Source organism: Triticum aestivum, chromosome 7D (genome assembly GCF_018294505.1).
Source record: "Triticum aestivum cultivar Chinese Spring chromosome 7D, IWGSC CS RefSeq v2.1, whole genome shotgun sequence".
Taxonomy (NCBI): domain Eukaryota; kingdom Viridiplantae; phylum Streptophyta; class Magnoliopsida; order Poales; family Poaceae; genus Triticum; species Triticum aestivum.
In genome coordinates, this window is record NC_057814.1 from 253,533,215 (window position 1) to 253,545,683 (window position 12,469).

Consider the following 12,469-nt stretch of genomic DNA (forward strand, 5'->3'; position numbering starts at 1 on the left):
GACCAGGATTTTAGCATGCGTGCAGGCATAGAGGAGGTCTTTCCGTTGGCAGTGCACAGGCACTGCAGGTGGCACATTATAAAGAAGGCTGAGGAGACACTAGGACCGTTCTTTGCTGACCGTCCAGACCTGCACTAGGCATTCGAGCTGTGCGTGGACCACAGCTTGATGGTGGAGGAGTTTGAAAGGAGCTGGATGGCTATGATTGAAACATATCAAGTCCAAGACCACGAGACGCTTGCTAGCTTGTGGGAGAAGCGAATGTACTGGGTGCCGGCCTACTTCATGCAGTGCTTCTTCCCGTTTCTGCAGACTACACAGCGCAGTGAGGGGTTCAATGCTGTTTTGAAGCGGTACGTGAGCCCTGGCAACTCATTGCTATAGTATGCCAAGCAGTACACCGCTTTGCAACAAAAATACTGGGATCCGAGCTACAGCAAGAAGCAAACACCGCGCTCAAGCAGCCAAAATTGCTAACGTATTTACCAATGGAGAGGCAGATGAGCAAGATATACACAACGATTTTTAACAAGTAAGTCGTTGTGTTACAATCTTATTTGCACAAATCATGAAGGTAACAGGTGCCATGTAGAATGCAATGCAGTTGAAATGCTTATTTGAAAATGATGATTGTGTTGAAATGTAGCCATTAGGTACAGAGTAAACATGATATGTAGTTGCCGTGCTTAATGAACTACAGTTTGCCATGCTTAATGAACTGCAGTTTGCCACGTTCACTCAACTTCAGTTACCATGTTTGCTTAACTGCAGTTGCCATGTTTGATGAACTGCAGTTGCCATGTTTAATGAACTGTAGTTGCCATGTTTGAACGAATTGTAATTCCATTGGCCACAACAAACAAAAGGTGCTACAAAAAACTTCACACAAGAGTTTAACAAAAACCACACAAAACTAGCAGATTCCAGGAAGAAATAAAGCGTGCCAGCATGTACACGGCTTTCCAGGTGGACGAACATACGTTCAAGGTGTGTTCTATCATGGGCATGTCGGATTCAGAACCTGAAGCCCCAGACAAGGGAAGGAACTACTTTGTGAAGGCATCGATAAGAGAAGGCGAATACTACTGCCAATGCTGCAAATTCGAGCGGGACGGGATTGTGTGCTGTCACATTCTAAAAGTAATGGACTTGAACGCGGTGACACGAATGCCCCGCCATTTCATAAGGCGGCGATGGACTTGGGACGCTGACGACGCATTGGCGCCGCAAACATCAAACGCAGTTTTGGCCATGCATGACGAGAGACCAGAGTCAACCATGGAAGCCGTGAGGCACGTTGTGTTGACAAAGAACTATGCTGAACTAATTGATGAAGCGTGCAAGAGTGATGGGACAGCAAGGGTCGCAGAAAAACACAGGAAGGCCCTCAAAAGAGAGCTTGATGAGATCAAGAAGAGGAAAGCTGAGGAAGCCTTACACAGGTTCCCCCGCACATCAAGTGTGCCTTCGTCCACAGGGCCATCATCTGAAAACTCGGAGGTAGGATCTGGAACAGCAAGCACACAAACACAGGTTAGGAACCCACCCCGTTCCATCACAAAAGGGCGTCCAAAAGAGATAAGATACAAATCGGGATTGGAGATTCAAGCAAAACACAAGAAACCAAAGAAAGGGACGGGCAATCCGTAAACAACATTGGAGCACTTTGACTTGGTCCATGGTGACATTTTTTTGTAATCTAGATGTTCTAAATTTTGTAAAACTTGAGAATGACTCTTCAGGTGCATCAGAATCTGAAGTAAAAATGCCATGAAGGAATAGCTGCAGTTGCCATGTGTATGGCACTGAATTTGCCATGTTACTTGAACTGAATCTGCCATGCAATTTCTACTGAATCTGCCATACCATTTCTACTGAATCTGCCATGCCATTTCTACTGAATTTGCCATGTTATTTTTACTGAATTTGCCATGTTATTTTTTACTGAATCTGCCATGTTAGTTGTACTGAACATGCCATGTTAGTTGTACTGAATCTTCACCGCGTAGATTTCCATGTTCAGTCAGCGCATTTTAGTCACACATATTGTATTGTGGTGCAAACTATGGGAAACAAGATGAAACGGTCTCGTGCAGCAACCGCATAGGTTACTGCTCCGTGATCAAACTACCATGCTAGCCGGTACAGTTAGTAGTGCAAAAAACCCAAAAAGCCAAACAAGAAAGAACGATAACTTTCACTAACCATGACTGATCAACTACATTTTCCATGTTTTCAGACATCAAGGACGCAGTCAAAACACCATGCTGGTACTACCAACCCACAAGCACATAATAATACTGAAAACACATAAACGTATCTGCTGTCAAACCTAAGTAGGTTCACATCCACACATATATTACAAACTATTGAAATGTCACTCACACGCCACCACTGTATACTAGGCTACGGGGAGATGCAGTCATAGCATATTACACAGACATAGTTTTGTAAAAACAAGGTAATACCTTACATTCCTCGGCAACATAATGTATGGTAGGCGTTCGGTCAGGAGCACCACGTGATCACTTGTACTTCTTGGCGGCTTTCTTCACAGCTTGCTCTATGAACTCACGTGTGTTGGACCGCATGTTGAAATCTTCATTCATCAACCAGTTCCATGTGTAAATTTTGCGGAGCTCGACGACCATTGCAGCTGTGACGACAGGAACCCGTCGACCTTCCCACTTTGCAAGGTATTCCAACGTGTGGAAGCCGCAGTCGTGCCTAAACAAGAAAAGAGTCAGGTTAACTCACAAGAACATATAGAAAAAAATCATAAACTTAAATTCAGAGGTGACAAAAAGAGAGGGTGAGCATTGGTTTGGAGGACACATGAAGAAAAGATGGGAAAATATCGGTTTCCTTGCTTCGTAGTCGCCACGTACTCAATTGGAAAATGTCTGATCTGGACCTTTGAGTTTTCATAGTGACGGTTCCATGTCTCTTTGAGGTCGTTGATGAAGTATTCAGCATGCGTAGTAAGGTCTGCATCAGCTTCTGAACGCATTGAATCAAGCACCTCAAAACGTTGGTTCTTCAGGTCAAGGCAGATCGCATAGTGGTGACCACACTTGTTGTGTGGGTCGTGTGGTGCAAGCTCCTGGAACATGGGGAACAAGACCTGCAAACAAAAAAAGAAGGAAAGAAAAGAAGCAGAGTTCACATTAAGAACAGAAATGATGTAGTTGGGAAAATGACATGTAAAGATATCACCGGTTACACTAACAGGCACATGAGTGACTATGAAAGCATCAAGGGTCCAAGAAAAGTGGACCAACGTATAATGTTTAGTTGTAGTGGGTAATTAAAAGAAGTTGCCGTCCATGTATGAACGAAGTTGCCATGTATTTTAGTTTGAAGTTGCCACATAGGTTGTATTAGGAAAGCAAATCAGAAGTCATTTTACATGGCAGCTGTTGCCACATGAAACAGCTGTCACAAAACAGGGTGTAGCCCACATCTGAAGCATAGCTACTGGCAAAAAAATAACATGGGAGGAAAAAATGTGCAAAAAAGGAAGGAGTACTCACACATTTCTTCATTGTGAGCTTGAAATCACCATGCGCAGCAAAATGCTTCCTCGGGATTTTGTGGTGGAAGTCACCATCCCATATTTTGCACGTCACAGTGTACTGCATGATTGTTTTGTCGGGAGACATATCCATATGCCTGTTGATGAAGTCAATCCCACATGCAACTACATTCTTCGACATTTTACCGAGTGGCCTCACAGACTCAGCAAGATCACCCAGGTCAACGTACGTCGCATCACATTGTATGATCTTGGTTCTGTCCAAACATGAGCTGTATGAAAATGATATAACATGAAAGAATCATGTCTACTAAGTGAAAAAAAGAAATAAAACGTAAACGGAGCATATCTAGAAATATCAAAAGGATGAATAGTAAAAAGAGCAAAGCAAATGAGAGGTTTATGTGGGTGTGGTCATTACGCTTTCAGCTCCTTCATGTGATTGCTGTTGGACCTTGCATTTCCAAAGCGCTTGACAATTTCGTACAACTGGTTCTGATCCTTTGTGGCCTTGACTTCCGGCTCATAATCATCCGCAGGTGGCGCGTGAACTACCCTACGCTGCCTCACAGAACCAGGGGTGGCACTTCTAATGGTATCCTTAGATACGGACTCAGCAGGCACGTTGGAACTTGATTGGCCCTGACCTCGCGAGGACCTCCTCTACAATGCTGCCTCCTCAATCCTGCGGTAAGCTTCATCAAGTGACGGCGTAATCTCCTCAGGGGTGGCTGCACGGATCAAAAAAGTGGGTTAGGAATCCTTGGAAAACAAAACAAATCTAGTTTGAAATAAAGGTTGCAGAAATATGAGATGTAGGCATAGAAAGTAGGGAGTTGCCATGTGCAGGCAACTCCAGTTGCCATGTGCAATGCATTGTAGTTGCCATGTGACAACAACTACAGTTGCCATGATGTATCAACTGCAGTTGCCATGTGCTCACAGAATGGAAAAATGGAGTATGGCAACAGAAAAATGTAGGTGACAGCGTGCAAGCAAATCCAGTTGCCATGTCCATTAGATAACATTTGCCATCACAAGTGAGAACCCAAAAAAATGCTTGGAACAAAAGTCAGACTAAAAAGATGTATACACGAATATGATACACGCATAAAGAAATGTACCTTGCACAACCGGCTCTGCGAACTTCACAGCCTTCTTGCCCTCGACCATTGGATGCACCATCGTTGGGGCCATGCCTGCCGGGAAAGCAAAGGCAACTAGTGGAGGATCTTGCACCACTGGTTCATCTTGAGTGCGATCAATGCCAAGGCTACAACTCAGTGGGGTGAAGGCCATTGGGTGCCTCTCCTGCCTACTGGCCGGTCCGCGAACAGCTTGCTGGGCAGAATCCAAGGGTGAAAGATCAACAAAGATTTCTTCATCGGCTGCTGCAGAGTCATCAGGCTTATTCATAGGACGGGGCGTGCTGTCAGCAGTATCAGTCGCAGCTTTCTTGACAATCTTCTTGTTTGGGCTGTAGGGGACACCGATGTTGACTGGGAGCTTAGAAGTGCACAGATTTAAGCTGCGGTTATCCACTGCGGGTAAAGACGCAGTCTCCTCCGCACGTTCACCTCCGTCAGTCGTGCCCGGCTTGCCACCTGGGTCGGTTGTACTCCGGTCTTCCGTTCTCTCCATAACATTGCTTTTGGCAGGTGGTGGGAATAGTGTGGACGCAGGCACATAACCAGAGTCATCTCTGCTGCTCCTAGCTACAGCAGGCGCGTTGGGTGTGTCTGCAGATTGCTTGCGGGGGCTACGACGCCTAGGTGGAAGACCAGCTCGCGTAACGGTCACCTTGGCAACCTCTGGAGCACCAGAAGCTGGAGTTGTTATGCCAAGAGTCTCACCTATGGATGGCATATCGTTATGAACTGTCGCCTCAGCCCCTTCTTTCATGGACGAAGAAGTGCCACCACCCACGCGCTTGTAATCCATGTCAGATCAGCGGGAATCTTCCTTGCTTAGGTTGATCTCGGGGGCGTCCACTTCAACACTTGCTAATCGGGTCGCATGGCTCACAGCAGCATCCTTCATTGCTAACAGAGTGGGCAATATTTTAGCAGTCCTGGCAGATACCGACTCGTCACTCCCAGATGTACGGATGCCTGCTGTTGTAGCCTGCACATCTGCAACCGGCGGAGATGTTCGGCCGCTTGCATCAGAGCTAGTGGGAACAGTGGACGGTGCAGCAGCAGGTTTGTGCACTGGCGCCTCATGAACGTCTGAGTTGCCACCTGTCGACATCTTTGAGTGTATGCGTTCGAGTGGGTCTCTGGGGTTCTGCTTCGTCACGCGTGTGGTAGTCTTCTTCACCCTGAAAAAAAAACACACGAACATTGTTAGATGAACAGATGATAGTTGCCATGTAGGTGGAATAAGAGTTGCCATGTGGACCAGTTAGCAGTTGCCATGCATAACAAGTAGCAGTTGCCATGGTAGACCTCTTAAAAAATGTAAGAAATGTGTGTGATGTGCCAGGACTGCCATTTCAAAACTAGGTGTGGATGAGTGCACAAAACAGATGGAAAAGCTGGTAGTTGCCATGTAGGTGGAATAAGAGTTGCCATTTTGCCTGGTTAGCAGTTGCCATGCAAAACAAGCAGGAGTTGGCATGTAGTAAGAAGAAATAGAGCATGGGAGAAACAACAGTTGCGATGTGGGACTGATGGCAGTAGCTCATGTGGCAAGCTGAACAGCTGCTGTCGTGGTTTTGTCACGGCAGATGTCCTAGAGAAAGGACTTAGTCGTGGAGCCATCGCTACGGGTTAACTTAAAGGGGTTAAAGCGGACAAGGGACGCAAGAGAGTTTTATACTAGTTCGGCCCCTTCGATGAAGGTAAAAGCCTACGTCTAGTTGTGATGGAATTGATGGTGTTTCGATGACCAGGGAGCGAATACGCTTTGCCTGAGTCTCGAGTTGTTGTTTGTTGTCCCTGAACTGCCGCCGGGTCGTCCCCTTATATACATGGGTTGACGCCTGTCGGTTTACAGACTCCGAGGCCGGCTCATAATCGTGTCCGGCTCGGTCTCTGCTACGCATATCTTACAACACAAGTTTACATCTCAATGCCGGTTTGTGTCTACATGCCTTAAACCGGCTTTGGGCCCTGGGCCTCCATGAAGCGTCACCGTCTGTCTTCATGGGCTTCAGATGAACTACTTATGAACTTAACCCGGCCTCTCCTGGCCGGTTTATGCCCAGTGGTAATATCCCCAACATTAGGCCCCAGATTGATTTGAACTAGTTCATGTCAATCCTCAATACTTGAGAAAATTTCTTCTTCAACATCTTCACACAATATTGTAAACCGCCATGACATCATCTTCTAGGATCTTGGTAAACCGCCGTGACGTCACCTATCATTAACGAGCCTCCGACAATCGAGGCGACAGCATTACCTTATCCAGAAATCCGGCTCCTTGATTTTCGCATCTGTCGTTTATCTCCTTATAAATAGGGCCAGGGGGTCTTTCCAGTTTCCCCCTCGTGCCTCTTCGCTTCATCTTCATCCTCGCGACGCCCGAACCCTCGACCTCAGCCGCCGCCGTCAACCTTCGACCGATGCACCAACTTTGGCCACTGCATCGACCTGAACGTACCAGAGCTCCTCCGCACGCCGCCGCTGCTCAACATCATCCGTAAGTCTCCCCTTTCTCTTACCATAGATCTGCGCTTAGGATTTCCGTTGTTCATCGGTGTTCGTCGCCGCCCTTCTTTTCCCTTGTTTATATCCGTGGGTTAGATCCAAAAACCACATAGGTCTTGTGCGGTAGTAGTTTAAACTACATAGATCTCGCGCTTTAGCAGTTTCAGCACCTGTTTGATATCCAACTCATCTCATCTTGGTGAACCTTCAGTACACTGTAATTTAGGTCAGAATATATTTTGTTTTTCCCATGCGCGGTAGATCTGAAGTTACCATAGCAAGATGTGAAACTTGTTTCTTCCTTCTCTTACACCCTTTGAATACCAGATTGGCCGGTTTAACCTCACAGAAAAAATGATGACCCGGTAGATACCATTAGTCCCCTGTTGAACCGCCAATGCATTACACTGTTCCATTGCCAGACTCCGGTTTACCAATATGCTAGTATCCTCATACCGCTGTATAGTTGTCCACTGTCAATCTTAAACCGGTAATACTCATGTTTCAGATTTTCCTTGTCATGGCTAAACAAGTTTATGAGTGCAATTGGGCTCCCTCTCGAGTAACCGAGGAGTAATTAAACAACCTTGTTAAGACGGGTGCCCTAGCCAAGAAAGATGTCATCCACTAGAGGGTCCCAGGCCCGGAAAATCCTCCTACACCCAAGGATGGAGAAGTAATCGTGTTTGCTAATCATGTCGGACGAGGTTTTAGTCCTCCCGGTTCAAAAAATTTCCGAGATGTGCTAGCCAATTTTCAGCTGCGCCCTCAAGATATCGGTCCAACTCTGTTACCAATATCTGCCACTTCCAAGTATTCTGTGAAGCTTATCTGCAAGAGGAACCTACAGTCGAACTGTTTAGGGATTTCTTTCATTTAAACCATCGCACCGAGTTCTCAGATGACCCAATACGGAACTGGGCGGGATGGCGGTTCAGAAGAGAAAAGAAGTCACCTTCCCCCATCCCAAACTCCACAGTCACCCCAAAGAGTGGAACCAAACATGGTTTTACTGCATGGATACCTCTCCATCTGACGAAAACCCCCTGTCGGGTTACCGCCCTGAACGCCTGAGCAACACACACTAGTTTCCTCAGAGGCTGACAGCAAGAGAATGGGCCAACTATGCTCCCCAACTTTCGAAGCTTAGAGCCTTCATGGCGAACGGTTTGACAGGAGTCGATCTTGCTCGTTGCTGGATAAGCTGGAGCATTCTGCCCTTAAGCCGGCGACCCGGTTTGATGTGTGGGTACACGGGGAATTTGAAGGATGCTTAGCGGCACATTGACATCCATCTTACAGATGACGAAGTCACTGAGTCTGTAAAGAAAATACTGAACAAACCGGAGGCCGTCTGTGCCCAAACCGGGCTACTCCCTTTCTGCACCTTCAATAAACCACCAGCTGTAAGAATCATATAATCCTTTGTGTCTGAACTTGATTCTGTCCAAATATTCTCTGAAAGTGTGATTATTTTTCTGACAGGGTGACGATCCGTTCTGGAACAAGAAACCATCACAAGATAAACCGGCAAAACCGTAAGACAAACCGGTCAAGCCAGTTCGTCCAAAGACCAAGGTTGTCAAGAAACCTGCCAAGAGAAGGACCACTGCTTCCTCCGATCTACCAGCTGATGACAATGTGTGTAATCCGGAATCAGAGGTAGAACTTGACTCTCTTGGTTTATTTTTCGTACATCTCATTGACAATGATTATTATCAGGACGATGCCGAAGGCGGTCACGCTGAGGACATAGAGGTAACTATTCTTTCCTCCGATTCAGATCCTCTGCCAACATCAAAAATCCGTCAAGCAAACCGGAAAGTAAAATTTTCTCACCCTCTTGCTTATTTGGATCCAAACTTTCTTTTGAAGACGCAGCAGCACGAAGCTCGCCGTACAACCCGGCGCAGCGGCCAGGTAGTTACCTCTGCCGGTTTACCGAACAGTCCGGTTCGGAAATGCCGATCAGAGGTCTCTTATCTCATTGATACTTCATGCCCAAAAGCAGGTTGTTTTCGCCAGCCTCTTAACCCGTCTAATTCAAATTATCATGGTACTTCTCACTCATCCTCTGGCGAGTCTTCGGCCACACAGCTTCCACCTCTCAAAACAGTTCCTGGGTAAGTTATGCACATGTCTTTATTCTTGATATGTTATCTTTTCATACTGTACTGATCCTTATGTCTTATCTTTTCACAGCGCCAAGCCAAGACCCAGCAAGAAAGCTCGGTTAAACAAACCGGCTGATGAAAACGTAGCTGCTGAACCGGAAACAACTCTAGATCTGGAGGAAACCGATGCTGACGCCATGCTTCACGATCCGCCGCTTCAAGACCATGATTTCCTTGCTGAACAAGTGCAAGTTGATACTACTGTCATGCAGACCGGCCAACCAGCCCTGTCCGAACTGGTGACAAACCGGTCAGTCCAGCGAAGGACACTGATAAACTGCCAACTCCGGCAAGAGCTGCTGATGAACAAGACGATGATGTTATGATTACTGGCACTGGCCACTCCACTCCAGGCAATCCTGTAGCTTTGTCCAAGCATACTGCCAAGGATGATCTCTCTGCTATCGGCAAAGGCAAATGGAATGCCGATTTATCAAGCTTCGCCAACCTCAATGTGCAAGATATTCACTCTGGCTTCTTGAACCGTCTGTATACCAGTCGTGACTATGAAGCTAGTTTGGTAAACTTGATGAAGGAGCGATATGAGGTAACTACTGTTTTTCTCCTTGTTCAATTGCAGTTCATCGACTCGTAGTAGCTCCCAAGTGACGGTTTATGATACCAATCTAAACCGGGATTTTTGTCATAACTTAACCTTGCCTATTTAGCCTCCAGGGACCGGATTACCTTGTTAAGATGAATCGGTTCCTTATAATTTTCCATACTTCTCTTTCGCTGGTATAGTCCCCAAGGGCCGGTTTAACTTTATAATGATGAACCGGGACTGTAGAAGAATTCCATATCAATAGCTTTTTGAGCAAACAGACATTAGCCCCCAAGTGCCAAGCTTAATACTTGTATTGTGTTTGGGACTTGTAAATTTTTTTGAGTAAACGCAAATATGCATTAGCCCCCAAGTACTAAGGGCATAACTTGTTATGTGCTTGGTACTTCAAGTATGTACTGTCAACTCATTATGTATCTGTCTCTTTACAGGCGGAGCTGAACAAGAAGGAACGCCAAACCACTGATCTGCAGGAGAACATCAAAACCCAGCAAGCTGAAGCTTCTAAAGCGAAGGAAGAGTTGACCCGCACTCTAGGCGCTATGGAGAAACTGAAAGAGGGCTTCAACAAAGAGCGGGCGGATTGGGAGACTGAAAAAGCCAATCTGATAAAAAGGGCTGAAAACGCAGAAGCTGCTCTTAAACCGGTGGTTGACGAGCTGACTGGTGTAAAGCGGCAAGTGCATGCCATGACCTCTGCTGTGTTTGGTAAGCATCCTTCCTTTATGCTTTCAACATATCCTCTCATGTGTTGCTGGTTTACTGATGTTTGTAATGATACAGGAACCCGCATTAGCCATCTGGGCTCAGATGTGCAGAAGAAGTTGAAAGCTGCCTACACGCTGATAGAGCAACTTTATACCGGCGCACAACGGATTATCTACACCGCTTCACACAATAAGCCACCCCCGTCGTTAATCAAGGATACCTTAGACATGCTATCTATGCTACCTGCCCGGATAGAAGAGCTGAAGCGGTCTGCTGCAAGGGCTGGTGCTCTTACCGCGCTAACCCGGGCAAAAGCATGGGTGCCTGATCTTGATCCGACGGACGTGGCTAAAGGCTACCCAAGCTTGAAAGAGGACGGATCAAAATTTTGCACTGAAGACCTCCGCGCCATAAACCGGGAAGTACGTCCACTGGCCTGTCCACTTGCTGAAGAAGCTGATCTTTCACATTATTAGGCGAGTGATGATATCAATAACAAGCGGGTTGCTGCACCAGCTCTTGAAACTCAAAGCCTGATCCCTCCAATCCGTAACCACACTTATGCCCCTGATATTGAACCGTCCACCCTTATAAGCGACGAAGCTGTGTTCCACGCTTTAACTGGGATCGACTGGACAACTGTTGACTTCCAGCCGCTAGGTAGGGACGAAGAAGAAGAACCGGTGCAAGATGACCCGCAGCCGTCAGGTCAAGCTGCTCAGTGATCATAAACTGGTTTTCCAGTTTAACCTTCCATACTTCAATGTTTATTGAGAAACAATTTTTCCTTTGGGCACTAAAATGCCTTGTAATAGGCTAGTTAAAACACTTGGTCTGTTATGCCTTCGTGCATATTTATTTGCAACTGATGCGTGTTAATCCACCATGCTTGAGATATGATGTTCATAATCCATAGCTATTTATTCCAGTTGCTCCTGCAAATAAAAAGCTTAAAGCGCCCTGGCGGTTTACCAACGGGCGGGTCATGATACCCAACTATATATATGACCAAGTTTTATAACCAAGGTTGTAAAAAATAACCCAGCATGGAAATATATGATACCTGCGACCTTTAGGCATAGTGTTGGCTGACCAACCTTGTAATGAAGGTAATAACCTTAATCCGGAGTAAAAGTATCTCCTGTTATATAATGCCAGTTTACAACAAAACCGTTCCGGGTTGTGATAAACACCGGCTTATTCCATACTGGTGACTATGAGTCAAAACCAGACCGGGCTGATAGTCTCTGGATTATAACTTGGTCATGTACTGACAACTTGTAGCTGACAGCCCAACCGGGTTGATAAACATTGGTTTGAAAACATCCCAAATCTTAGCAAAAGAAAAGGAAAGTTAGCAAAAGGCAAATAAAACCGTTGTAGTCGAGGCTTTTCACGGGCTGCCAGGCCCCAAATTTGATCAAGAGGTGTTGCTATGGTTCGGGTTCGACCAAGCCCCCAAGTGATGATGTGGCATTACGCCGATCAAAAGGCATTGCTATGGTTCGGGTTCGACCAAGCCCCCAAGTGATTCTGTGGCTTTACGCCGATCAAGAGGCGTAGTCATGGTTCGGGTTCGACCATGCTCCCAAGTGATGCTGTGGCATTACGCCGATCAAGAGGCGTGGCTATGGTTTGGATACGACCAAGCCCCCAAGTGATTCTGTGGCTTTACGCCGATCAAGAGGCGTAGTCATGGTTCGGGTTCGACCATGCTCCCAAATGATTCTTTGGCTTTACGCCGATCAAGAGGTGTAGCTATGGTTCGGATACGACCAAGCCCCCAAGTGATTTGATATCAAGCTTTAAGAAGCTAAATCAAGGGGTAAACCGG